Genomic DNA, 27,010 nt, shown 5'->3' on the forward strand with positions numbered 1-27,010 from the left:
TGGCTGTATAAGACCAACCACACCAGCATATAGGAGGGCTGCTACCACAGGTTCTTGATCTGCCTTTCTAAAGAAAGCAACTTTAATGGGTTAACAATCTTAGTTTAATTAAACATACATATATCATTCACTTAGTTTGGGGTGGGGGGGAAAGTCAGCACCCTAAACTTCAGAGAAAACACAAGCAGACAATATATAAACAGAGAAAATAATACAAATTAACAGACAGGCTTCTAGCTGTCTGACCAAGACATTTCAGAGAGAGAAGCACTAACATCTGGGTTTTTCTAAGCCAGGGGACTCCTTAACAGCTATCCAGAGTCTCCATACTAACACTCTTCCAATGACTGAGCCCCAAACAAAATGCTGACCTCAGAGTATTTATATACTTCTTCAGGGTCAGAGTGCTTCACACCTCTAGAGAGTTTCACACCTCTTGAGGGTTCCACACCTCTCATGACCTAACAAGCAAATGGGTGTGGGCCTTCCTACAAACAAAGGCAAGACTCAATCAAAGTCACTGGATTGCCTTAGTAATGAGAACCACTCCAAAACAAAAGACAACAAAAAGTCCCACTTTGCTTGCCATTATGCAAATTCACTTTCTAAACTTACAATGCAATGGAAAAGTGCGTTATAAGACTTTTGGAAAAGCAAATTTTATATAGAGCTTCATAGTAGATTATTTGGATAGGGGCATGGCAGAAAATGTGTATGCCAGCGCTAAACTAAATATTCCTCCATTAGTCTGATGAAAAGTTTGTATGACTTTGAAACTTACCTCTAAAGTATTATGCAAGAATTGGAAAGAATAGTTTCTAAAAGTCATTACACAATTCATTGCTTTATAGCTAGAATGATTTTTGTAAACCACTTGAAATGAACTATTACTACCAATAAAATTCATTTTGCCATCCAACCTTGTAAAATCTTCTTTTAGTCATCAACATCCTACTTTTTAACATATCTAATGACCACACTATATTTAATCTACTAACAATTTGTAATGACTGCTTGTTTGACTCATCCATTGAATATGAATAATTGTCTTTCAATATATGCTGAGTGATCACAAATGTGGTGTTTTCAGTAATAAAAGGCAGAAGGCAGTGCACTAGCAGGAACAAGTAAAGAATGCATAGTGCTGCTCAATATATGATCCCCTTCAATTTGTCTGCAAACTACACTGTTCCTTTAGATTGCATGCTACTATATGATGAATTTTAAGCCTATATGGTTTTGCTTTTCTTTTTATTACCAACCACATATTATATGCCATTATTTTATACTCTGATGACATGACCCTCTCATCTTAAATTAAGTTTCAACAACCATTTAAAATAACCAATAAATCCTGATGCAAATTGCTATTAAATGAAATGCCAAAAAAGACAGCACTATGTGATGCTGAATCTAATTTACAGAATCCATCTAATCAGCAGGAAATATTTACCCAGTAGCACATTTCTTTGTGTCACAGAAACTTCTCATCATGTGGATTAATGATCATTTTAGCTATTCTTGGAAGTATTCGTCTTCTAAATATTGCACTTTCTTTGGGAAAAAAAAAAAGAATTGATCTCTTACATCTACTCATTGGTTTGCCAAACGTATGTGTCATCCAATTCTCAGTTCCTTGGGATCTGTGTGTCATGACATTCCAATTTATGCTATCAATAAATAAATATTTACTTAGGGCTCTTGAGGGGTTTTGAACTAGTCCATATGGTAATATGATCAATGAAAAAATGTAGTATCTACTCTCACAGAACTTAAATTAGTTAAAGAGACTGTGTAAAATATATATGTTTGTGTGTACATATGTATATACATGTGTGTATATAGACACAGAAAAAAATCTTTTACTCTCTCTCTTCCCTTTTTCCTTTCTTCTTTATTCCTTCTTTCTTTGGGATTTCATTAGGCTGAATACTTTTATTCAGTGAAGGATAATGCAAACTTCTTATGACTTAGTAAGCAAATGTTGGGAGTTGGGTGAGTTAGGTAAAAGCTAAGTGACTTTCCTAGGGTCACAAAGCTCATAAGTTTCAGAAGTATTACACGAACTTAGTCCTGTGGGTCAGGTTTAGCTAGAAATTCTGGGGGTCTTCCTTTCCCAAAATGCTTATTTGGTGAAGGCAAACTAGGCCATCTTTTGCCTCAGTATTTACTTAGCCTTTAAGTGTTGAATGGGTGTTGTCTCAGGCAAGCTGAGACCTGGGAAAGACTTTAGTTTAAAAAAAGACCAAGGTCTCCTACTGCATCTGGGGCCCTTTCCAGTCATCCTGACCTTTCTCTTGCCACTGGACTCCAATAATTTTGGAGGAGTGACCCTGATGACTTTTCACAGTCCTGCTTCACTTAAATCCAATTCACTTTCAAGTCAAGATATCACCTTCCTGATGTCATTAGTCCTCTTCCAGGTCAAAGAACCTCAGGTAACCACACACACACACACACACACACACACACACACACACACACACACACCCCACCACCACCACCACCACCACGACCACCATTATTTTGATGGACAGAAACTCCCCACTTAATTTGGGGTTTACTGGCTAGATTTCTTTCTTTCTTTCTTTCTTTCTTTCTTTCTTTCTTTCTTTCTTTCTTTCTTTCTTTCTTCACTTCTTCTCATTTTTTTGGTCTTTATTTTTCTCTCTTCCTTCCTTCCTTCCTTCTTTCCTTCCTTTGTTCCTTCCTCTTTCTTTCTTTCCTTCTTTCTTTCTTTCTTTCTTTCTTTCTTTCTTTCTTTCTTTCTTTCTTTCTCAAATCCTTAAACCTAGTTTTCTCTGAAATTCATAAATTGGACCAAAATAGGTCCCTGACCAAGCTCCAATTAATGTCTGTATTTTGGGCCCTCCTGCCTTAGAGTGGATGGTAACTGTTTCTCTTTGCAACAGTAACCTTGAGGGTATTCCCCTCCCAGTTTGATTTTTTCTTTTTTTTATTAAAGGGGCCATCCCTGGACTCACTTCTTTTTTTTAATTATTATTATTTATTTCATATTTTTAGTTTTCAGCATTGATTTCTACAAGATTTTGAATTACAAATTTCTAACCTCCCACCCATATCTTCTGATTGTCTCATTCCCCAGTAGGCCCTCCCTTCTGTCACTCCACTCCCCCCCATGCCCTTCTACCTTACTTTCTTATATGGCAAAATAGATTCCTATTCCCCATTGCCTATATATCTTATTTCCCAGATGCATGCAAAAACAACTTTTTTTTTAACATCTGCTTTTAAAACTTTGAGTTCCAAATTCTCTCACCTCTTCCCTCCCCACCCACCCTCCCTAAGAAGGTAAGCAATTCAACGTAAGTCACATGTGTATCATTATGTAAAACCCTTCCACAATACTCATGTTGTGAAAGACTAACTATATTTTGCTCCCTCCTACCCAGTCCCCTTTTATTCAGTTTTCTCCCTTGACCCTGTCCCTTTTTGAAAGTGTTTGCTTTTGATTACCTCCTCCCCCTATCTGCCCTCCCTTCTATCATACCCCCTTTTAATCCCCTTCCTCCTTTTTTCCTATGGGGTAAGATACCCAAGTGTATGTTATTCCATTCTCAAGTCAAATCCGATGAGAGCAAGATTTACTCATTCCCCCTCACCTGCCTCCTCTTTCCTTCCAATGATCTGCTTTTTCTTGCCACTTTTATGTGAGAGATAATTTACCCCATTCTTTCTCTCCCTTTCTCCCTCTCTTGATATATTCCTCTCTCATCCCTTAATTTGATTTTTTTTTTTACATATCATCCCTTCATATTCAACTCACCCCATGACCTCTGCCTATACACACACACACACACACACACACACACACACACACACATATATATATATATATATACCCTTCACCTATCCTAATACTGAGGTCTCATGAATTACACACATCATTTTTCCATGTAAACAAAACGGTTCGACTTTAGTAAGTCCCTTATGATTTCTCTTTCTTGTTTATCTTTTCATGTTTCTCTTGATTCTTGTGTTTGAAAGTCAATTTTCTATTCAGCTCTGATCTTTTCACTGAGAAAGCTTGAAAGTCCTCTATTTTATTGAAAATCCATATTTCGCCTTGGAGCATTATACTCTGTTTTGTTGGGTAGGTGATTCTTGGTTTTAATCCTAACTCCATTGATATCTGGAATATCATATTCCAAGCCCTTCAATCCCTTAATGTAGAAGCTGCTAGATCTTGTATTATTCTGATTGTGTTTCCACAATACTCAAATTGTTTCTTTCTGGCTGCTTACAGTATTTTCTCCTTGATCTGGGAGCTCTGGAATTTGGCGACAATATTCCTAAGAGTTTTCTTTTTGGGATTGTTTTCAGGAGGTGATCGGTAGACTCTTTCCATTTCTATTTTACCCCCTGGCTCTAGAATATCAGGTCAGTTCTCCTTGATAATTTCTTGAAAGATGATATCTAGGCTCTTTTTTTGATCATGGCTTTCAGGTAGTACAATAATTTTTAAATTATCTCTCCTGGATCCATTTTCCAAATCAGTGGTTTTTCCAATGAGATATTTCACACTGTCTTCCATTTTTTCATTCCTCTGGCTTTGTTTTATAATATCTTGATTTATCATAAAGTCACTAGCTTCACTTGCTCCAATGTAATTTATAAGGTAGTATTTTTTCAGTGGTCTTTTGGACCTCCTTTTCCATTTGGGTAATTCAGCCTTTCAAGGCATTCTTCTCCTCGTTGGCATTTTGGAGCTCTTTTGTCATTTGAGTTAGTCTATTTTTTTTAAGGTGTTATTCCCTTCAGTATTTTTTTGGGTTTCCTTTAGCAAGTCATTTACTTGTTTTTCATGGTTTTCTCACATCACTCTCATTTCTCTTCCCAATTTGCCCTCTACTTCTCTAACTTGCTTTTCCAAATCCTTTTTGATCTCTTCCATGGCCTGAGACCAGTTCATGTTTTTCTTGGAGCTTTTTGATATAGGCACTTTGACTCTGTTGACTTCATCTGGCTGTATGCTTTGGTCTTTTTTGTCACCAAAGAAAGATTCCAAAGTCTGAGTCTGAATCTGAGTCCATTTTCACTGCCTGGCCATGTTCCCAGCTAACTACTTGACCCTTGAGTTTTTTGTCAGGGTATGACTGCTTGTAGAGTAGAGAGTACTTTGTCCCCAGCTTGAGGGGCTTCACTGCTATTTTCAGAGCTACTTCTACACAGCTAGCTCTGCCATAGCAATGTTCCTCCTCCCCCAAGAACCCCTACTCAGATCCAAGCAGGCTCTGCACTCCTGCTCTGATCCACAGCTTAATTCCTTCCACCAGGTGGGCCTTGGGCCGGAAGTAACTGCAGCTCTAGCTCTAGAAGTAGCTTCAGATCTGCACCACCTCTGCTTCCCCTTGGGAAGTCCTTTCACTCTGTCCCAGCAGCTTTTCCCACTAACCTTCTCTATCGTTTTTGGTGTTCGTGGGTTGAGAAGTCTGGTAACTGCCACAGCTTACTGATACAGGGTGCTATGCCTGTTCCTCCCAGCTCCCAGTCTGGTTGGTCCTGGCATGGCCCAGGCTGTGCTCTGCTCCACTCAGCTCCCTGCTCCTTGTGATAGACCATTCCCAGTGACCATACAGGCTGTTCTGGGCTACAGCCCTGCTTCCCTTTGCTATTTTGTGGGTTCTGTAGTTCTAGAATTTGTTCAGAGACTTTTTTATAGATATTTGGAGTGACCTGGAAGGGAACTTAAGCAAGTCCCTGCTTTCCAGCCACCATCTTGGCTCTACCATCTCTCTGGACTCACTTCTTAAAGAGGCCTATCCCCTGAATAGGTGTTACTTCACTTTAAGTGAGTACATAAGAAGGTCTTAGCATAAAAGGGCCAGGGTCTCCCATTGCAACCTCAGTCATCTCCAGTCATCATGACGAATATCAGGTCACTGGATCCAGATTACTCTGAAGGAGAAAGTGAGGGTGGTGACTTTGCACCTCACTCAAATCCAAGTCAACTGCAAGTAATGTCACCATTTCCCTGTGTGGTGTTAATGTGATTAAAGATTTTCCCTGCCTGTTGAATAGGGCATTTACCCACACCCTTTACTTACTGGGTGAGAAGCCCCAGGCCCATACCCTTTTGCTAATTAGGTCACAAGAAGTGTTAAGCCCTCAGGGCTCTAAAGGGAGGCACTAAGACCAGAGCCAATGGTATGTGCACTGAGTTCTAGCCAATCACAGGTCCATGCATTCAGTCAATCAGAGACTTGAGTTTTAGCCAATCAGATGATGGCTAGAACTGTATGAAGGAGAGCCCAAAGTATGAAAGCAGCAGAATTGAGAAACAGACATCAAGAAGACATTGAGGCAGCAGACATCAAGAGGGCATTGAAGAGCAGACACTGATAGAGAGTCAGTGTTAAGAGAGAATGCAGAGTGGAAAGTGCTGACCAGAGAGTTCCAGAGATCAAAGAGCTGAGAATCTGCAGCATCAAGAGATAGGAGAACTGAGAATCTAGAGCGTCCAGGAGACTGAAAGGACCCTGAAAACTGCAAAGGCTTTCAGAACTTTGGTAGAGGACACAGGCAAGCAGATAGTCAGGATTTGTGAGTGATTGTTTTTTGGAAGGCCCTAGCAGGGGGGAAGGTTACGGAATTACTTGGTTCCTTGCTATAATACTGTATTATAATTACCTTGTCGCTACATTGAGGTGGGCTTACTGGTTTTGGAATATTATTACTGCTATACCAAATTGTAGTTATTGGTCTTGGGATCTGATACTCTGGTGTCTAAATAGATGTTATACTTCCTCTGTCTTCTACCTACAGAGTTTTTCATACTATGTGATTCTGAACCATACAGGCATGTTCATGGTCATCCTCGAGGTCATGGATCTTGCCTTACTGATATATCCTGATGTCATAGTCCTCTTCAAAAATGAAGGACAAACACAACAATTAATATTACAAGGAAGGGAGTTGTGAGATCTGAAGTAGTTAGGGTTAAATTTTCCTCCAGATTGATTGTTTTGTTGGCTCTTTGGCAAGAGCAGTATGAACATAGTTTTTGAGAGGGAACGTTCTTGCTGATGTTTAAAACCCTTTTTGCTCAGTAATTTTTATTTGTTTTATATATATTTTATCCTTTGGACTGATTTCAAGCTGCCTGGAGAATTGCTTCTACCAAAGTTATTATAAAATAATTTTAGCAAAAAGAATGTTGGTTTAAATCTTCTGCCTTTGAATGTTCCTTTGTAGCAAATGCAAAGTAATCCTGATACCTCTGTTATTCATATTAACTCAAATCCCAGAACTCTATCCATTCCTCTGTGCTTCCTTCATGTATATGGAAAGATAGCTAATTAAAGCAAACAAATATTTATTAACTACTTACTAGGTGTCAGGTGCTGTGAAAGGTTCTGAGACTAGAGAGGAAAAACAATAAAATACTTCTATGCTATGGGAGTTTATATTCTACTGGGAGTATCCAAAATGTATATAGATAAGTAAATACAAAGTATTTACAAAGTCATTTCAAAAGGGCACTAAATTTTGAGAGAGCACTAATTTGTGATTAAGGTAAACTGTGATAAGTACCACATGACTGAAATGAATAACAATTGTTATTGTTATTAAAAGTATAAATAAACAGAAGCTTGGTTCCACAGAAACAGAAATGAAATTGGAGGGTTGGGTGGAGTGAGAATATGACTGGAGTATGGGGTATACTGCTTACTAATTCCCCCAACTGCTAGAGCCTTCCTTCCATATCTCCTTTGTATTTTTTATTTATTCCTTTTAGATATATTCTACATGTTCACATGTGTTTTTCCTTGCTAAATAAAATAACAGCTGACATCTATATAGTACTTTATTACATCCAAAGTATAAAATATTTCATTTTATTCTCACAACGATCATGTGAAGTAGGTACTATTATCCTCCTTATTCTATAAATAAGGAAACAGAGGGAGGCAGAGGTTAAGTAATGTCAACCTGAATTTTAATGAAAATGATCAATACAACAAAATGGAGGTCTTTAATTGTGGACAGTGAGTTGTAACTCCTATAGCACCCAGGAGGATGGCTGGGAAGAGTGGTTTATATAGGGTACTAAATGGCTAAGCTGCTAGAGAGGGATTAGGTATTTTACAATTTTACCAGACAAATTATTTTGCATAAAAATCAAAAGTCCATAAAAAAGCTTGGGAATCTCCAGAGATCCCACTTTGGAGAGATTTATAAAATAATTAGAGGCTAGAGTGACAATGCCTGAAGAGCCCCAGGCAATTCATTGACCTTGGAAGTGAAACCAGGTCAGATTCAGTCAGTTCATCAACTGTGTTGGTGAATCACTTGCCCAAGGTTACAAAGCTAGTAAATATCTTAAACTGAATTTGAACTCATCTATCCTAACTATAGGACCATCAATCCATCCACTGCACCTCTAAGGTACATTTGGAAGTAGGGATCATTTTCTTTTCCTCTCCCCTCCCCGCCACTTCCCTCCTGTCTTTTTTTCTGCTCTCCTCTCCTCTTTAGGAAATGTTTAGAGTGTGGGAAAAAAATATTGTTACTTAATTGGCATACATAAAGAGCTTCTGACAGAGCAATAACAATGAGGAAGAGAAAGGAAGAGAGTAAGTATATGTATGTATGTATGTATGTATGTATATTGTCTGTGATATGCCTGGAAGTTTTCTAAGAAGTTTTACAAATATTATCTAATTTGAGCCTCACAATAGCATTGCAAGGTGGGTGTCATTATCACCAATATTTTACAGTTGAAGAACCTGAGGCAAACAGATATTAAATGATTTGCTAGGGTCACAAACAAGTATCTGTGGTCATATTTGAACTCAGGTGCTCTATCTACCATGCTACACTGGTATCAACTGATTTTGGAATACATATGTTATGTTAGATAGGTATGGTATGCTAAGTTGTCTGTAAAATGTTTGTCAAATCACCTACTTTCTCTGACTCCCTTTCTACCCCCACTCCAACACTCATTCCACCAAAATATGACCCTGACCCTCTTCCAATCGTATCTGTGGTATTCACCTGGAAAGGGTTTATAGGAAAGCTTCATATCACCAACATTCTATTTAGTACACTGGAGATGATTGTAATACACCCCTTATTCTTTGCCTCACATCACAAATTGCTGCTTCCTTTATCCCTGTTATTCAAACTAACTGCCTGACCAGATGAAGATCCCTTTTTCTACTACCTTTTCTTAGATTCTTATCCCAGATAGTTGTCATAAAGGAAAAATACATGGTGGAAAAGGGGAAAGAGAAATGTCTCTGGAGTCAGAGTGCATGGGTTTAACTCCCACCTTTAATGCTTTCTAAATATATAACCTTGGACATGAACAAATCACACACACACACCCATGCACCCAATATTCCTGGGACTCATTCTGTTCACCTATAATAGATCGAATCAGAAGAATGCTAAAGTCTCCTACTAGATCATGACACTATGAGCTCATATAGTTCAAGTCCTATGCCTCTTCAATCCCCACCTGATTCTACCTGACCACCTTTAAGTTGATTCTTCAAGCTCCATTGTGGTAGTTTGGTCTTAAGGAACAAAAACAGTATGTCATTTCTCACTTGATTAAATACAATATTAGTTTTGTTTTTTTTTTTTTCACACCGGTGATGAAACTCTCATTATCATAGGAATATGCAAGGAGATCAAGATATCCAACTAACTACTACTGGTAAGGGTACAATCTTTTTAAAAAAAAAATTAAATAACAAGGGAAAACTACAAACAAAAAATGGGCTATTTCCAGAGCTTCATGCTGATGTAGAGTGGTTCAAATCAAGTAGGACCAGTAGGCTATGTACTGAGATAGATGGAGGTAGCAGGAGTCCTTTACAAGTTCAAAAATATAGGATATTGAGACAGAAGATACCTTTAAATGCACCAGTCCTTTAGGAAGTCAGATAAAAATAAAGACAGAGATTTAATGTTTCAATTAGAAACCCCCTCACACGTGCTATCCCTCTTCAATCAGAATATTATTTTAGATTTGAGATATGCTGAGTGTGATCCATTGAAAGCCATAGCTCATATAATCCCTTCAGAATGGGCTCATTAGAAAATTTTAGTCTAAAACCATTCAGTTAAACAACATTGAAGGATAATTTACAAGATGTATATTTCCCCTACATGTGTGGGAGTATGTTTTCCCCACAGGTTACTATGCTCCAAGTGGCTAAGGTGAGCCATAGAGGGAATGTGTCCATTTAATATAGATTAAGGAACATACATATAGACAGTAAAAGGCCAGAGTGTACCCCTCTCTGGGTTATTCACATCTATAATTGCAGTTGCCAATGTCTTCTGCTGGCATCATTAGGCAATCTACTTTGGTTCTCTTGGCCATACTGCAGATTGTTGGATGCTTTCTCTGCTTCTGCTTATCTCTTCTCTTGCTACTTTCTGTTTGGCATCTCTTGCTGCTATTTCTGTAGCTGCCCACTTCTACCACATGTTGAGCTTCAGTGACTAAGTGGCCTCATGAAGAAAAGAGGGGTGGCCACATCTTAAGCATGATAGCCAGAGTTAGCTTGGGCTGATTTTGTGTTGCAAGGCCTCCAGTCATTTGTACCCAATGAGATAAGTAGAAAAATACTTAAGCATCTTCACATTTGTTTGGGTTGCCTGAAAATGCAAGCAGTGATCTCTTACTTATTTTTCTATCAATTTGGTTATAAAATTGAGAAGTGATATGGAATGATAGCTTGAGGGAATAGCAGGATTAAATGATTTTTCTTTAAAGGATAAGCAAGACCTGAGCCTGATTGGAGACAATGGGTAATTTCTTGCTGGAAAACTTTGCGATACCACATAAGCAGCTCCAACTCATCATGGCTTAAGTGCAACTCCTTTTATTCTTCCCTAATCCCTTCCTTGGGCACAGTAGATAAAGCACCAGCCATGAAGTCATGAAGAATAATCTTCCTCAGTTCAAATCTGGCCTCAGACTCTTATTAGCTGTGTGACCCTGGACAGGTCAATAGCCCTGTTTACCTCAATTTCCTCATCTCTAAAATGACCTGGAGAAGGAACTGGCAAACTACTCCGGTATCTTTGCCAAGAAAACCAGAAATGGGGTGATGAAGAGTCAGACACAACCGAATGACAGTAACAATAAGCCCTCTCTTCTTCAAAATTTTGAAAAAGAACATTTCCACCATTTTGACATGACAGATTGTGATGACTGTTATTCAGATTGTGATGACAATGGTATTCTTTTTTACTTATCCTCTGTTTTCCATAAACAATTAATTTATATAAATTGTAAATCTATAAAATGTCTTCTTTTCTACCCACATTGGTCAGTAGATAGAAAGATATATTGATAATGAAAGACAGGGAGGGAATGATTGATAAGGTAAGTTCCTAGAGGAGATAAGAGAGTATTAGATCCAAGGCAAAAGCAGAAGATTTATCCTTGGCAGAGAGAAACATTACCTCTTCTTCAGACTAGAAAAAAGACAGAGAGGAAAGGTAATTATGTAGAGTTCTTCTGAGATACTGAATAGGGAAGAGAAAGATGCTCATAACAGATCATCTTTATTTTCACAATAAATTGGTAAATTAGGCAATTTTCTGTGAGACAAGTGATTGGGAGTCATTTTAAAGTGTAAAAGAGAGATGAGATTTTTTTAATGGTAGATGCGAGGAGTGAGCTGGAGAGACAATAAAGGAATAAAAGGATTGCTGTGTAAAAGTGAGGACCTGATTTCAACATGAATTTATAGCAAATTCAGTAGACATTGCATCATGAATTCTAGCCATGTTTAACAGATTGAACTTCAGGAAGAAAAGACATCAGCCCATCATAAAGTTGAGAATTAACAAGGCATGAGTTCAGCAGAAAGAAAAAGAAAAAAGACAGAAGCTAGAGTATTGATGAACTTTTTAAATAGTCAAGAGTGTGAAGGTAGAAAAGTAAGACAGTGCAGGGGTGATGGACTAGAGAAACTGGGAAGGGTGGAGTGCCTGGATATCATATTTAGAAAGAATGAAACAGAGAGAAATGATAAGACAGGAAATCTTTGTCAAAGAGAGGAATTTCAAAATTAAAAATCTTAAAAGTAGAACAGTTTTGGATAATCCTAAAATCTAAGCTCTCAGGAATAGGGTAGAGATGGAGGAAATGAGTTTTTAAAAAAGCTGATGAATTTGGAGGCCAAGTTAGTAGCTAAAAGGGTAATAATATCAATATAGAAGCCATCAGTGGTGGAATGTTCATTCGGCTTCAAGACCTTCAGTGAAAATAATAGCTAGTATTTATATTCTGCTTTAAGTTTTTTTTAAAACTATTTACATATATTAATTCATTTGTTCCTCCTATCAACCCTGTGAGGTATGTGATAGCATTATCCCCATTTTATAGATGAGGAAAATGAAGGAGAGAGCTTAAGTGATTTTCCCAGTGTCATGTAATATAAATGTCTGAAGCAGTATTTGAACTCAATAAGCAGTATTTGAACTTAGATCTTACTAACTCTTAAGTGATACACTCTATACATTATACCACCAAACTGTTGAATGAGAAGCTTTTCTCTTATGGGAAGAAAACCAGGCGGTTCTCACTCACTGGAAGAATGTCAGGTGATTTAACTAGACAAGACTCTACGTAGCCGCTGGAGCCCCCTGGCTTTGAACACCAGATGTCGGTATCTCTCTCTCTGGTTTGCTATCTATCCTCCTCTGGCATCAGTATGAGGGAAAACAGCCTTCAGGAGACTCTACGTATGAAAGTAAGTATATTGATGCAAGCACTCCAGGGCCAGGTCTTAAATGAAGGCTGTATTGGCTGCTAGAAATCCTCTATGGAAGTGATGAATGAGTGACAGGCAGCCAAGATGGAAGGGAAGGGAACCACACCCATAGAAAAGTCTTATATTTCTTTCATCACAAACTTACACATGGATGGCACTAGGTTAGAGCTCTAACTGGTGTCCAGTTTCTCCAGAAATATCATGGTGCCCATATTGAAGAGAGTTAGAAAAACATTCTTTTCAAGCTGCCATCACTCAGTTCTTATCACACATTTGCAGGATAGAGTGGTGTTTCCACTGTTGTCTTTGATTCAGTTTCTTTAAATGCAAGTGCAAGTACAAGCCAAATTACTCTTCTCAGGCCTTATGCCTTTTTACCACATGTATCACTCCAAGTGGGTAAACCAAAGTACATGTTCAATGAATTAAGATTAGAAGACAGAAAAGAACAATACACCACAAAACACCCAAATGAGACATAGGAAAAATATTGTTAAAGCAAGGTGCTTGATTATGAAAAATTACAAACCCATAGCTTATACTTGAAAGAAGGCTTTTATAGTATATAAAGATATATGTCTTTGGGGAAAAAATGTATAAGTTCTACCATCCTGTTAAAGAAGGCAGACCAACTCCCTTTAGGGGCTTTATATAAGCAAAGCTTGAATTTTATCATTTTTGATTCTTTCATTATTTAACAGAATGAAGCTCTGCCTAGAAATTCAGAGTGGTATGAAAGAATATGTCTACATTTTTCCTCATATTAAAAAAGAGAAAAAAAAGAAAAGAAAAAAGGAAAAGATTGGAATCTATAAAAAATGAGTTTGGTATTCTATTTATCCTAATGTTTACATAACACCTTTAGCTTTGAAATGTAAAACAGATAATTTTGATAATGTTAAATTTACAAAAAGAAAAAAAAAAGCTTTTGTTCAAACAAAACCAATGCAATCAAGATTAGAAGGAAAGAAGAAAGCTGGGAAACAATCTTTATAACATGTGTCTCTGATAAAGGCCTGATTTCTCAAATATGTAGAGAACTGAGTCAAACTTACAAGAATACAAGCAATTCCGCAATTGATAAATGATTGGAGGATATGAAGAGGCAGTTTTCATATGAAGAAATCAAAGCTATCTATAGGCATGTGAAGAAGTGCTCTAAATCACTTTTGATTAGAGAAGTGCAAATTAAAAAAAAAACTCTGAGATATCGCCTTATACTTATCAGATTCACTAACATGACTACCAAAAAATGAAAATGATAAATGTTGGAGAGGATGTGGTAAAATTGGGACACTGATACACTATGAGTGGAGTCATGAAATGATTCTACCATTCTGAAGAGCATTTTGGAACTATGCCCAAAGAGCAACCAAATTGTGCATACCCTTTGATCCAGCAACACCACTACTAAGTTGGTACCCCAAAGAGATCATAATAAAGGGAAAAGGTCCTACATGTGCAAAAATATTTACAGTAGCCTTTTTTTGTGGTGGCAATATACTGGAAATTGAGAGGATGTCCACCAATTTGGGAATGGCTGAACAAGCCATGAAATATGAACATAATGGAATACTATTATGAAATAAGAAATGATGAACAGGCAGGTTACACAAAACTTGGAAACACTTGTAGGAAATGATGCAAAGTGAAATGAGAAGAACCAGGAAACCATTGTGCATCTTATCAGCAACATGGTATGATGATCATCTATGAATGACTTAGCTCTTCTCAGCAACACAATGATCCAAGAGGAGTACAATGGCCTCAAGAAGGAAAATGTTATCTATATCCAGATAAAGAACTGATGGACTCAATGCAGATTGAAGAATTTTTTTCACTTACTTTATTCTTTCTCATGTTTCTTTTTTCTTTTCTTTTGTTTCATTTTTCAGAACTGTGCCTAATATGAGAATATGTTTTACATGATACCACATGTGTAAACTATACCAAACTGCCTATCATTTTCAGACGAGGGGAGGGAGCAAGGGAGGGAGAAAAATTTGAAACTTGAAATATTGTAAAACTGAATACTAAAAATTTTCTTTACATAATTAGAGAAAAAACTAAAATACTATTTAATATTTAAAAAAAAGAAAAGTGGCATTTTCTTGAGTTTTTTCTATAATGTTGTTTTAAAATTATTAACTATCCTAGTTTTTCAGCACTTTATTAATCTTATAATTTAGAGCCCAGAACTGACCTCCAGATGTAGCCTGAACATTTCAGAGTGTAGTACCTGGATTACTGTCATTATTCTAGAGATTACATATTCAGAAATGTAGCCTAATATCCCATTAGAACTTAACATTCACATCATACTGTTAACTCATAATGAAATTTCAGTCAAGGAATATTCCCTAACCTTTTTATGTGGATTAATGTTTAATCATGTCTCATCTTTTGTGAATTGTCTGGTTGAATTTTCAAACCTATGTAGAAATTTATATTCAATCTAATTAAATTTATCATGTTTTATTTGTCCCTTCAACTTTATATGGATTTGATCTTTTGGAGGATAATTATTCCCTCATACAAATTATGAGCCATCTCTTCTAGCTTTGTGTCAGTCACATGAGCATGATCATGGCATATTCATTCATATCTCTGATAAAAATATTGAACACAGCAGGGTCAAGGACAGAACTAAAGGCATATGTCCACATCACACTAATAAAGACCTCTGCCAGGCTGACATAAATCCATTTACCAATTTCAGCATAGTCATTCAACCAGTTAAGAAGACTATTAACTTTACTATTATCCAGGTCCAATTTCTTCATCTTATCTACAAGAGTATAGAAAGACATTGTGTTAAACCTGTTCTGAGGTCTAAGTATGCTATATGTACATCATAATTAAGCAATGCTAAAAAATTAGATGATATTTAAATGATATGATTTATTCTTAATAAAAAGGATCATAGTGTCTAGGAGAGGGTGAAAAGGGTATGAGGACCATCAAAATCAATCTCTACCAAGACTAATTGAAAGATATTTAGTCTAGGGAAAGGGAATCTTAAGGGGGGTACATGAGAAAGCTCTCTTCAAATATTTAAAGAGTTTTATGTGGAAGAGGAAATAGATTTCTAAGTTGGCTACCTTAAATCAAAATGAGAATCAGTGAATGGAAGCTGTAAAAAGTCAGCTTTAGATTTGATGGAAAGAAACAATTCCTATTAGAATTATCCAAAAGTATTATGATATTACTAAATAGTCAGTGAAAATATTCAGCAAGAAATTACATTTTGATTGAGATATAATGGCCTTTATCCTAGTACTATATGCACTATATGGCCTTTGAGGTTCCTTCCAACTTTAAGATTCTGTGATTTTAAACAATCAGAACCTTTAATTGGCACTTAGCCTACTAACTAGTTATGTTACATTGGAAATAGAACAGATCCTCTTTAAGACTGTATTTCCTCATCTGTAACAGTACTGTGGATTATGATATGTCTCATCCTGGAGATATCTTATTTTACTCTGTGTCTGAACTTATAATATGTAACTCAGATATATGTGATAACAATGTATCACAATCCATTTAGAGCAAAGAAAGCTAATAATATTCTACAAAATAAATATAGGCTTGGCTAGTGATAGATTCTACAGGCAAAACTCTCATGTAATTGAGTTGAAACTTGTTAAATACTTCTCATGGGAAGAATTCTAGAAAACATAAACTGAGGAGTACCATGGCATCACAAAAGTGAAAATTTTCAAGTAAGAACTAATCATTTTTCACTCTTTTTCTGATACCCCATATTCATTAATTTACAAAGCTCTATAACTTTATTATAGTATTTGTTATTCCCTTTTGACTGGAAAGTCTATTCATTTTATTTTAGAGCCATTACTAGATGATGAGATTTACCTTTTGACTTGTATTTCTTCCAATTCCCCCCTTTTTTCTTCAAAATGCCCTGTTTGAAGCCACCAAACTATAATTCAATATTTCAATGGATCCATTATCTCATTTGTAAGGTGATTTTCTTTCATCAATGTATCATAACTCATTTATATCTTCTTATTCTTTTTTTTATTTGTTCATGCTTCCCCCCCCCATAACTTCTTCAAAAAGAAGTAATCTTCCTTAAAAAACTGAAGACTTGAGGGGGAGCAGGGCCAAGATGGCTGCTGGAAAACAGGGGCTCACTTAAGCTGTCCCCCAAATCCCTCCAAACACCTGTAAAAATGGCTCTGAACAAATTGTAGAGCTACAGAACCCATGAAATAACAGAGGTAAACAAGTCTCAACCCCAAGGTGGCCTGAATGGTGGTTGGGAAGGATCTATGGCACCTTGCTGGGAGCAGAGCCGAGCCCTGCATGAGCCATGCCACAACAGACCAGATGGGGAGTTGGGCAGAACAGGCCTTAGGACCACAAATCACTGGGCTATAGCAGTTACCAGACTTCTCAACCTACAAACACAATGGAGCAGGTTAGTGGGTAAACTGCTAGATCTGGGTAAGAGAAGTGTGCAGCCTGGCTCCAGCCCTGGGGGTGGCAAAGTTGGTGTGCAGCAGCAGGAAGCTCCTGTGGTTACTTCCAGAGCTCCAGCTGTGGCTGCTTCTGGCCCAAGGTCCACACAGTGGGAGGAATCAAGTGGCAGATCAGAGTGGGAGTGCAGGAATTGCTTTGCTGGCAGCGAGGTAAACTTCTCTTGTTTTACCCTGCTTGGATCCGTGTGGCATTCCTGGTTGCTGATTCTTGGGGGAGGAGGAGCACTGGTGTGGAAGAGCTTGCAGTGACTGGGGAATAGAAGTAGCTCTGAAAACAGTAGCACAAGGCCCCAAAAGCTTGGGACAAAGTAGTCTCCACTCTAAAAGCAGTCATACACTGACAAAAAGCTCAGGGGTCAAGGATTTGGCTGGGAACATGAGCAGGCAGGATAAAAGGAATCAGACTCAGACTATAGAATCTTTTTTGGTGACAAAGAAGATTGAAACATACAGTCAAAAGAAGTCAACAAAGTCAAAGAACCTACATAAAAAGCCTCTTAGAAAAATATGAATTAGTCTCAGGCTATGAAAGAGCTCAAAAAGGATTGGGAAATCAAATAACAGAAGTGGAGGAAAAATAGGAAGAGAAATGCAAGATACAAGATGCAAGAAAATAATGAAAAACAAGTTAATGACCTGCTAAAGGAGACCCAAAAAATACTGAAGAAAATAAGACCTTAAAAATAGATTAATTCAAATGACAAAAGAGCTCCAAAAAGCCAATGAGAAGAATGCTTTAAAAGACAGAATAAGCGAAATGGAAAAGTAGGTCCAATAGACCACTGAAGAAAATACCACCTTAAAAATTAGAATGCAGCAAGTGAAGCTAGTGACTTTATGAAAAATAATTATAAAACAGAACCAAAAGAATGAAAAAACGGAAATGTGAAATATCTCATTGGAAAAACCACTGACCTGGAGAATAGATCCAGGAAAGACAATTTAAAAATTATTGGACTACCTGAAAGCCATGATCAAAAAAAGAGCCTAGATACCATCTTTCAAGAAATTATCAAGGAGAACTGCCCTGATATTCTAGAACCAGAGGGTAATATAGAAATGAAAAGAATCTACCAATTCCCTCTTGAAAAAGATCACTAAAAGAAAACTCCTAGGAATATCGTAGCCAAATTCCAGAGTTCCCCGGTCAAGGAGAAAATATTGCAGGCAGCCAGAAAGAAACAATGTGAGTGTGATGGAAACACAATCTGGATAACACATGATCTAGCAGCTTCTACATTAAGGGATCAAAGGGCTTGGGATATGATATTCCAGAGGTCAACGGAGACTAGGATTAAAACCAAGAATCACCTACCCACCAAAACTGAGTATAATGCTCCAAGGCAAAATACGGCTTTTCAATAAAATAGAGGACACTCAAGCTTTCTCAGTGAAAAGACCAGAGCTGAATAGAATATTTGACTTTCAAACACAAGAATCAAGAGAAGTAGGAAAAGGTAAACAAGAAAGAGAAATCATAAGGGATTTACTAAAGTGGAACTGTTTTGCTTACATTCCTACATGGAAAGATGATGTTTGTAACTCATAGGACCTTTCTCAGTATTAGGGTAGTTGAAGGGAATACACAAATATATATAGACAGAGGGCACAGGATTAGTTGAATATGAAAGGATGATATTAAAAAAATCAAATTAAGGAGTGAGAGCGGAAGATATTGGGAGAAGGAGAAAGGGAGAGATAGCATAGGGTAAATTATCTCACATAAAAATGGCAAGAAAAAGCTGTTCTATTGGAAGGGAAAAGGAGGCAGGTGAAAGGGAATGAGTGAATCTTGCTCTCTTTGGATTTGACTTGAGGAGGGTATAACATACACACTCAACTGGGTATCTTACTCTAAAGGAAAGTAGGGGGGAAGGGAATAAGAGATAGAGGAAGATAAAAAGAAGGACATTTCAGGGGAGGAGTCAATCAAAAGCAAACACTTTTTGAAAGGGACAGGGTCAAGGGAGAAAACTGAATAAAGGGGGAGAGGATAGGATGGAGGGAAATATAGTCTTTCACAACATGGCTATTATGGAAGTATTTTGCATAATGATACGTGTCTGTCCTATGTTGAATGGCTTGCCTTTTCAAGGAGTGTGTGTGGGGAGGGAAGAAGGGAGAGAATTTGGAAGTCAAAGTTCTAAGAACAAATGCTAACAAAAAGTTGTTTTTACATGCAACTGGGAAATAAGACATATGGGCAATGTGGTAAAGAAATCTATCTTGCCTACAAGAAAGTAAGGGGAAAGGAGATAAGGGAGGGAGTAGGGTGACAGAAAGGAGGACAGACTGGGGAACGAGGCAATCAGAATATATGCCATATTTGAGTGGGTGGGGGGTTGAAATGGGGATAAATTTTGTAACTCAAAATCTTGTGGAAATCAATGTTGAAAGCTTAAAGTATTAAATAATAACAATAGGAAAAAAAAAAGAATAGTGCCAAGAAAAAAAAAAACAACTGAACACCTTCTTAGCTAACATTTTAATTTTTGATGGAAACCTCTCAAATTTTTCTTCTATTGTCCCTCACTCTTTGCACTTGACTAATTGATTCACTTTCTTTTATTGGTCTCTGTGTCCTTGGTGATGTTGTGCACACTGTAGTCAAGCCATTTGTAATGTACTCTGAATAACTTACATTGGCCAGACAACTTTCTATTGCCCTCTGGAACATTTGAAACTTTGAACATTTGAAAATTATGATTTTCTGTGTCTCACAGAAAAAAAATGCATCACTAGATTGTGTTGCCAGTGCTGAAAATGGACTTTCAGTCCATAGAAGAACTTGTGGTGATTAAAAAATAGATGCACAATTTCGCAAATGGAATCTAACAACTCTTTCTTTTTTCTATTCATTTCTAGCAGCAATTGATTATTCATTGGCAGTGACTATCCAAAAAAATCTATGGATAGACTAAATCAGTAGAATGATAAAATAACCATAATTGTGTGGGCAATATTCATTTTCATTCACCCATTTTTCCCCTATATTGATTGCTTAGCTAAGCTCTATTAAGTCAACAGGAACTCAATTGCAGAAACCATATAATGTTCTGAGTCTTTATGAATTTATCACAATATTATCTATAAGCTTGTCCATATAAGTGCATGGCTTCATTTTTTTCATTTTAATGAAACTTCCTCTACCACTTTTGATCAGAAACAGTTGTATAACTTGTAGAATTAGAGAAATGTTCTGGGGCATTGAAATATAAAGTGAGAATAAATGCCCAGGTTCGCACAGCCAGTATATGTTAGAGACTAGACTTGAACGCAGGTCTTCAGGTCTCTGAATCTGGGTCTCTATCCACTGTCATAGTAAACTTCTGTGGCAATAATATGGTTATTTATTGCCAGTGACATGTTTTTAGGCTTTCCAAAATTTAAAATATGGTAGGTGTTGGTAAATCTTAGGTACAATGTCCAATATTCACTTTTTTGTTATATATATAAACTATAGAGCAATACACTCACATACACATGCATGTATATCTGTAAATATCTATATCTACATATAGATATAGATATATACAGATATATATGTATGTATGTATATATCTGTATATATACATATATATGTACATATGTATATATATGCATATATATCACAAAATCTGGGTTTAAACCAAAATAATACCAATTAACACTTGTCTTACCTTGAGCAAGTGATTTAACATTTCTGATTTTCAATGCTCCTATATCTAAAATGAGGGATTTAAACCAAATGATCATTATTACACCTTCCATATGATTCTATAAAAACTAGAAAAATTTTACTTTAATTTTCAAAGTGCATTTTTATAAAAGGACATTTTTGCCAATTATTGTTTAACTGACACCTAACTAGGAAAAATAAAATATGGAATATTTAAAGCCTTCACAAAGGATATTTTAGCATTTCTAACGTAGATTAAATCAGAAAATATTTTAAGTAGAGTAAGTTTTATTCTTTTTTTGTGTTTTCTATTTCTTTTTTTAATTTAAGTTTTTTTTTTTAGTTTACAACACTCGGTTCTACATAATTTTGAGTTACAGATTTTCTTCCCTCCCTCCCCTCTCCCTCCCCAAGATGGCATGGAATCCCATATAACTTCCACGTATAACTTCGCATTGAATTAGTTTACACACTAGTCAAGTTATGGAGAAGAATTATGACCAATCAAATGAATCATGAGAAAGAAGAAACAGGACCAAAAAAACACCAACCCAAAAACATAAACAAAAGAGAGAAAAAGAAAAAAAAAGGGTGGGGGGGGGAAGGGCTAACATGAAGTGTGCCTCAATCTGCATTCATATTTCATAGTTCTTTCTCTGGATGTAGATAGCATTCTCCATCATGAGTCCTTTGGAGTTATCTTTGTACCTTGTGTTGCTGAGATGAGCAAAGCCTGTCAGGGTTAGCCTTCACAAAATCCACATATGTGTAGTTGTGTATAATGTTCTTCTGTCTCTGCTCCGCTCACTCAGCATTATTTCGTGTAGGTTTTTCCAGGTTGTTATGAAGTCTGTAGCACCCCCATTTCTTATGGCACAATAGTATTCCATTACCTTCATATACCACAACTTGTTCAGCCATTCCCCAATTGATTGCCATCCCTTTGATTTCCAATTCTTAGCTACCACAAAAAGAGCTGCTATAAATATCCTTGTACATATGAGTCCTTTTCCCACTTGTGTGATCTCTTTGGGATACGACCCTAGAAGTGGTATTGCTGGGTCAAAGGGTATGAACATCCTTATAGCCCTTTGGGCATAGTTCCAAATTGCTCTCCAAAATGGCTGGATCAGTTCACAACTCCACCCACAATGTAACAATGTTCCAATTTTCCCACATCCTCTCCAGCATTTATCATTTTCCTGTTTTGTTATATTAGCCAATCTGACATGACAGATGTGGTATCTAAGAGTTGTTTTGATTTGCATTTCTCTAATCAGTAGTGATTTAGAGCATTTTTTCATATGCCTATAGATATCTTTAATTTCTTCCTCTGAAAACTGCCTGTTCATATCCTTTGACCATTCCTCAATTGGGGAATGACTTATATTCCTATATATCTGGCTCAGTTCACTGTATATTTTAGAAATGAGACCTTTATCAGTGACACTAGTTGTAAAGATTTTCTCCCAATTTTCTGCTTCCCTCCTAATTTTTGTTGCATTGGCTTTTTTTGTACAAAAACATTTCAATTTAACATAATAAGAACTATCCATTTGACATTTTGCAATGCTCTCTATCTCTTGTTGGGTGAGTAAGTTTTATTCTTAACAGGTTAGCACCAGAGTAACTCCATAGTTTCAATATGTAATCATGATTCATTTACTACTCAAAAAGGCAGTGTGTTATGGTGGAAAGACCACTGGTTTGGAAGTCAAGTGATTTTGGAGACCATCTCTTTTGTTATTCATCAGGTAATTTGGGGGCCAATGTTCACCTTTCTATGCTTAGTTTCCTCATTTCAAAAATAGGTTCAAATAAATGATATGAAATGTCCCTTCTGAGTGTAAAATTCTAGTATTTTCCCTTATTTACCCATAATTTTTATTCCCTGTCCTAGTATGTGCAGAATCTCAAAGTAATCGCTGGCAAGTTTCAAATTGATAAATAGTCTATATGTATAATCAATTTCTTTCTTCCCAAACAAAAGGTGCTAAAAACTTAAAATGAAGATGAAAATTTTAAAAAGAAGCTTCATAACTTTTAGTTTAAACAAACAAGGCTTTTATTGTGAACCTCCAAATCCCTCTTTAAATAAAAATATTCTTATATAAAATGTAACTATAGCAATTTTGTTTTGAATTAATATTCAAAATATCACTCAATACAATGTCACTATATATAAAATTCTAGCTAGCAATTGGTTGAAAAATGGTAGTTTAAGAAATGGGTTTTTTAAACTCCAATATGTATACTCTTTGCAAGTCATGGAAATGTATGGGGGTTTCTCTCTAAGAACTTGCTCAAGTATCTACATACAAAATGCAGTGATATTTTTTTTTAATCAGTGGAATTAAAATCTCACCATTTTGTGTGGAACTTGTGAAGAATGTCTCTAATGCCACCTACTGTGACAAATTTGAAAAAGAAATAGCCAAAAAACCTACTTTCTAAAACCCAGTAGATTAAAGTAACATATTTAGCATTGGAATTCTTGGAAATAACAAAGGGCTTTTGAAATGGGTTTACTAACATTTGTCTCTCCTCCAAACATGGATAAAGCATCAGCAATGACTACAGAAGGCCTAGGGGAATAAAATGATGCAAAATCATAGAAATTTTGTCTTTCTAAATATTTTCCTCTTCCTACCCCAGCTGCCTCTGTCTCATGCTTCTCTGCTTGCCAGGCTGGTAAGGATCCAGCCGAAAAAGAGCCATTGCTTTGTCCTGGCACAAAAACAGACAGGAATTTGGCTTTTGCACTATTCACAGGATCCTTAGGTAATTTACAATTTTCACTTGTTTTTTGTCTACCCTTTTCCCCTTCAGGTGCTTGTCAATCAATCAATCCATCAACAAACATCTTATTAAACACTTAATAGATGCCAGGCTCTGTGTTTGATGCTGGGAACACAAAATGAAAAATGAAACCTGGTTTAATCACAGACAAACCTAGCCCCAGCCTGAACCACTTGATTTAACTCAATTGAATTGCAGCTCAAGCAGGGCAATTCCTCCCTTTGAACTCTTCAAGGCACACTACTACAGGCAGTATGAACAGTGATTTCTGGTGTTTGTCAGGGTCCTCTGCAGATTCTCGCTACTGTTATTTACTGAAATCTTAAACAAGTGAAAGAATTTACTGCAAGGTATATTACTGACCCATCCCCTTTTCAGATCGTAAATGTCCTCTATGATACCTTGAATAATACTTCTTGAAGGTATGTTCTCATTGGGAATGTGCTACAGTCTACTTATGCCCATGATCTATCTTTTCATTGCCTTATAGGTATTTATAATTTTGATTTTTGTGAAGTTGTGGTATTCCATAACTCATTCAACAAATATTTATTAAGCACCTATTATGTGTCAAAAACAGTTTTAGGGCAAAGGATACAAAGGCAAAATTAAGAAAAGCATACTTTGCCTGGGAATAGCTTAGATTTTATTGTATCTATAGTCATATAGCATCACTTGGAAAATATCAATATTAAGCCCTCATGTGTTAAAAGAAAATATAACTTCTCCGAATGTAAGAAGTTTGGTTTTATAATTTCATAATCTTCTTTCCAGCTTTCATATATGTTTCTATACTTTCTTGACTGTATCATGGTGTATCGGCCTAACATACACACAGTACAGAATAAAATTCTCCTATTAAAACCACATCAACCTAGAAGATACTCTCTCTGGAAATTTCTACTTCCTTGAGGGAACATATTTCTATGAAGAAAGTGTAATCACAGAGAATATGCAGATTTGAAATGTTCCTTACTATTTGAAAACTTGGTAGACTCCATAATACCCTTTCTCTGTATCAGATATTTTAGGGGTTAAGTATGTCCTTCAGCTAAGCTTCAGTATTACAAAATAGTCCAAAAATCCCCAAACTCCATATAAAAATTGACTTTAAAAATTCTCATCAAACTTTCATCTATATGATGCCAAATATCTGGATATGTAAAAGTATCTGAATGACTGGCTCAGTTTCCAGTTTTATCTGAAAAATTCATGCAGTGAATGAGATAATTTATGAAGGATAGGATTGAAATTACTTCTCTGCTGACTTGAATATTAACTTTAATACTTAATAACGAAATTTCAATTTTAATAATTATTACTAAGCCACCATCAATTAGCAATATATTACATACATTTATATTTCAATAGAGCCATAATCTAACTAATGTTACTATACCTTTGAATAGTGCAGATACAACAGAATTACACCTTCTCATCCTAGAGCAACTTTTATTTAGATTCTTCCCCAAGTTCCCAACAGGTATTCAACTATGGGCCTCCATGGAGATGTCATGATATTATGTCAAGTGCAATGAAGCAACAAGTATACTTCATTCTTCCTATATCACTAGCCCATGTCCAAAATTTTCCTGTCTTTTATTTCTTTAATGTCCTTTATTCCTCCTATGACATTTAATTCATATATTAATAAGCTACATGTTCAGCAAGTGTATATTAAAAACCATTGGTACAAATGTGACTATAAGAATGATATTTCGGTGATGTTTAGAATCCTTAGATTTTTTGATTAAAAATTATGTTCAACAAAATTTTTTTCATAGATCTCTGAGTTCATCTGTGTATTTATTTCCTCCAGTGATGCAGATTACATTGCTTAAATGCTTAATCATCTTATATAATTCTTGTCTATGTCCTTCCCTTAAATTTCTCCAAAAGGGTCCACCCAATCCGCTAGGAACTTTCTGTACTTTCCTAATACTGGGAATGTACTATTCAGTTAGTCAGGCAACAAGCATCTACTATGTGCCAGCAACTGAAATAAGTGATGGGCATACAAAGAAAAGTGTTAGATACATAGACAGGCAGATAGATAGATAAATAGACAGATAGATAGAGAGACAAATGAATAAGTAAATGAAGAAGTAAGCAAATGAATGAAAAAAGAAAGAAGTCAATAAGTATATGCTGTATATATGTTATACATACATACACAACTAATACATAATACATATGTGGTTTTGTGAGAGGAGGGTTGAAAAAATTACAGGCTACTGTTGTATACTACTGCTACATGAACAACTCATTTTATTTTTATGCATACATTTCTTTGATGACATCTTTTACATTGCAGTTTTCTCATTTCCTTGTTTTGGAAAATGTCACGGCCTCTTCCTGTTGACCAAAAATCTTTCCATTGCCCTTTCCTTGATATTTGACTTAATTCTAAAGGGACTTTTAGTTCTTATACCTCAAAGCCATACATCAGTGGTGAAAAATAACAATAAAATATGGTCATATAATTGAATCTTCTGAGATTCTGAAAGAGCCAAGCTTTAAGTTTCTCTTTTTCATACTATTCCTCATATATTTCCCTGATTTTGTAAAGACACACACACATACCTATACCTATACATATGCATAATACATATATGGGCGTGTAGTTATTATCTTACATATTTGGTATCTGCAAATTCCTCAAACATTTTCATAATATCAGTTAATTTCCAAAGACTTGTTTATAAATGAAATTCTTTCCATATTGGATAGAAGAGAAGAAAAAAAAAACAGCTCTAAGTCAATGAACATCTGTAAGACCTTACTTTGTGCCAGATACTGTGCTAACCACTAAAAACACACACACAAAAAATCAATCTCTGGCATAAAAATTCTCATGCTAATAATCAGATAAATATAACATACAGTATAAATAGAAATCAATTTCAGAAGGGGAGAAACTAACATCTGTGTGACCTGGGAAAGACCTCTATAGGATGATAGTTAATGAAAGGATGTCTCAAGAACCAGGATTAGCAAGGATATCTTGTAATAAATGAATTCATGCTTGTACTCTTTAATTAATATCAATAATAAAGACTAATTAATCAGAAGAAAACAAGTAGTAGCTTGTGTCTGCAGATAACTGAATTTCTGGGAATCTTATTATACCAAGTAATTTATTAGATTCTTAATAAAACACAAAACTGAAGACATAAAGATTATCCATCCAGCACCTTACCCTCAGGGATCACAGTGCTTCTCAAAATTAAGTACATAATGGCTTTTGGATAATAATGGTGATAAGGAAAAGATAATTGTTT

This window comes from Trichosurus vulpecula, chromosome 1 (assembly GCF_011100635.1).
Source record: "Trichosurus vulpecula isolate mTriVul1 chromosome 1, mTriVul1.pri, whole genome shotgun sequence".
Taxonomy (NCBI): Eukaryota; Metazoa; Chordata; class Mammalia; order Diprotodontia; family Phalangeridae; genus Trichosurus; species Trichosurus vulpecula.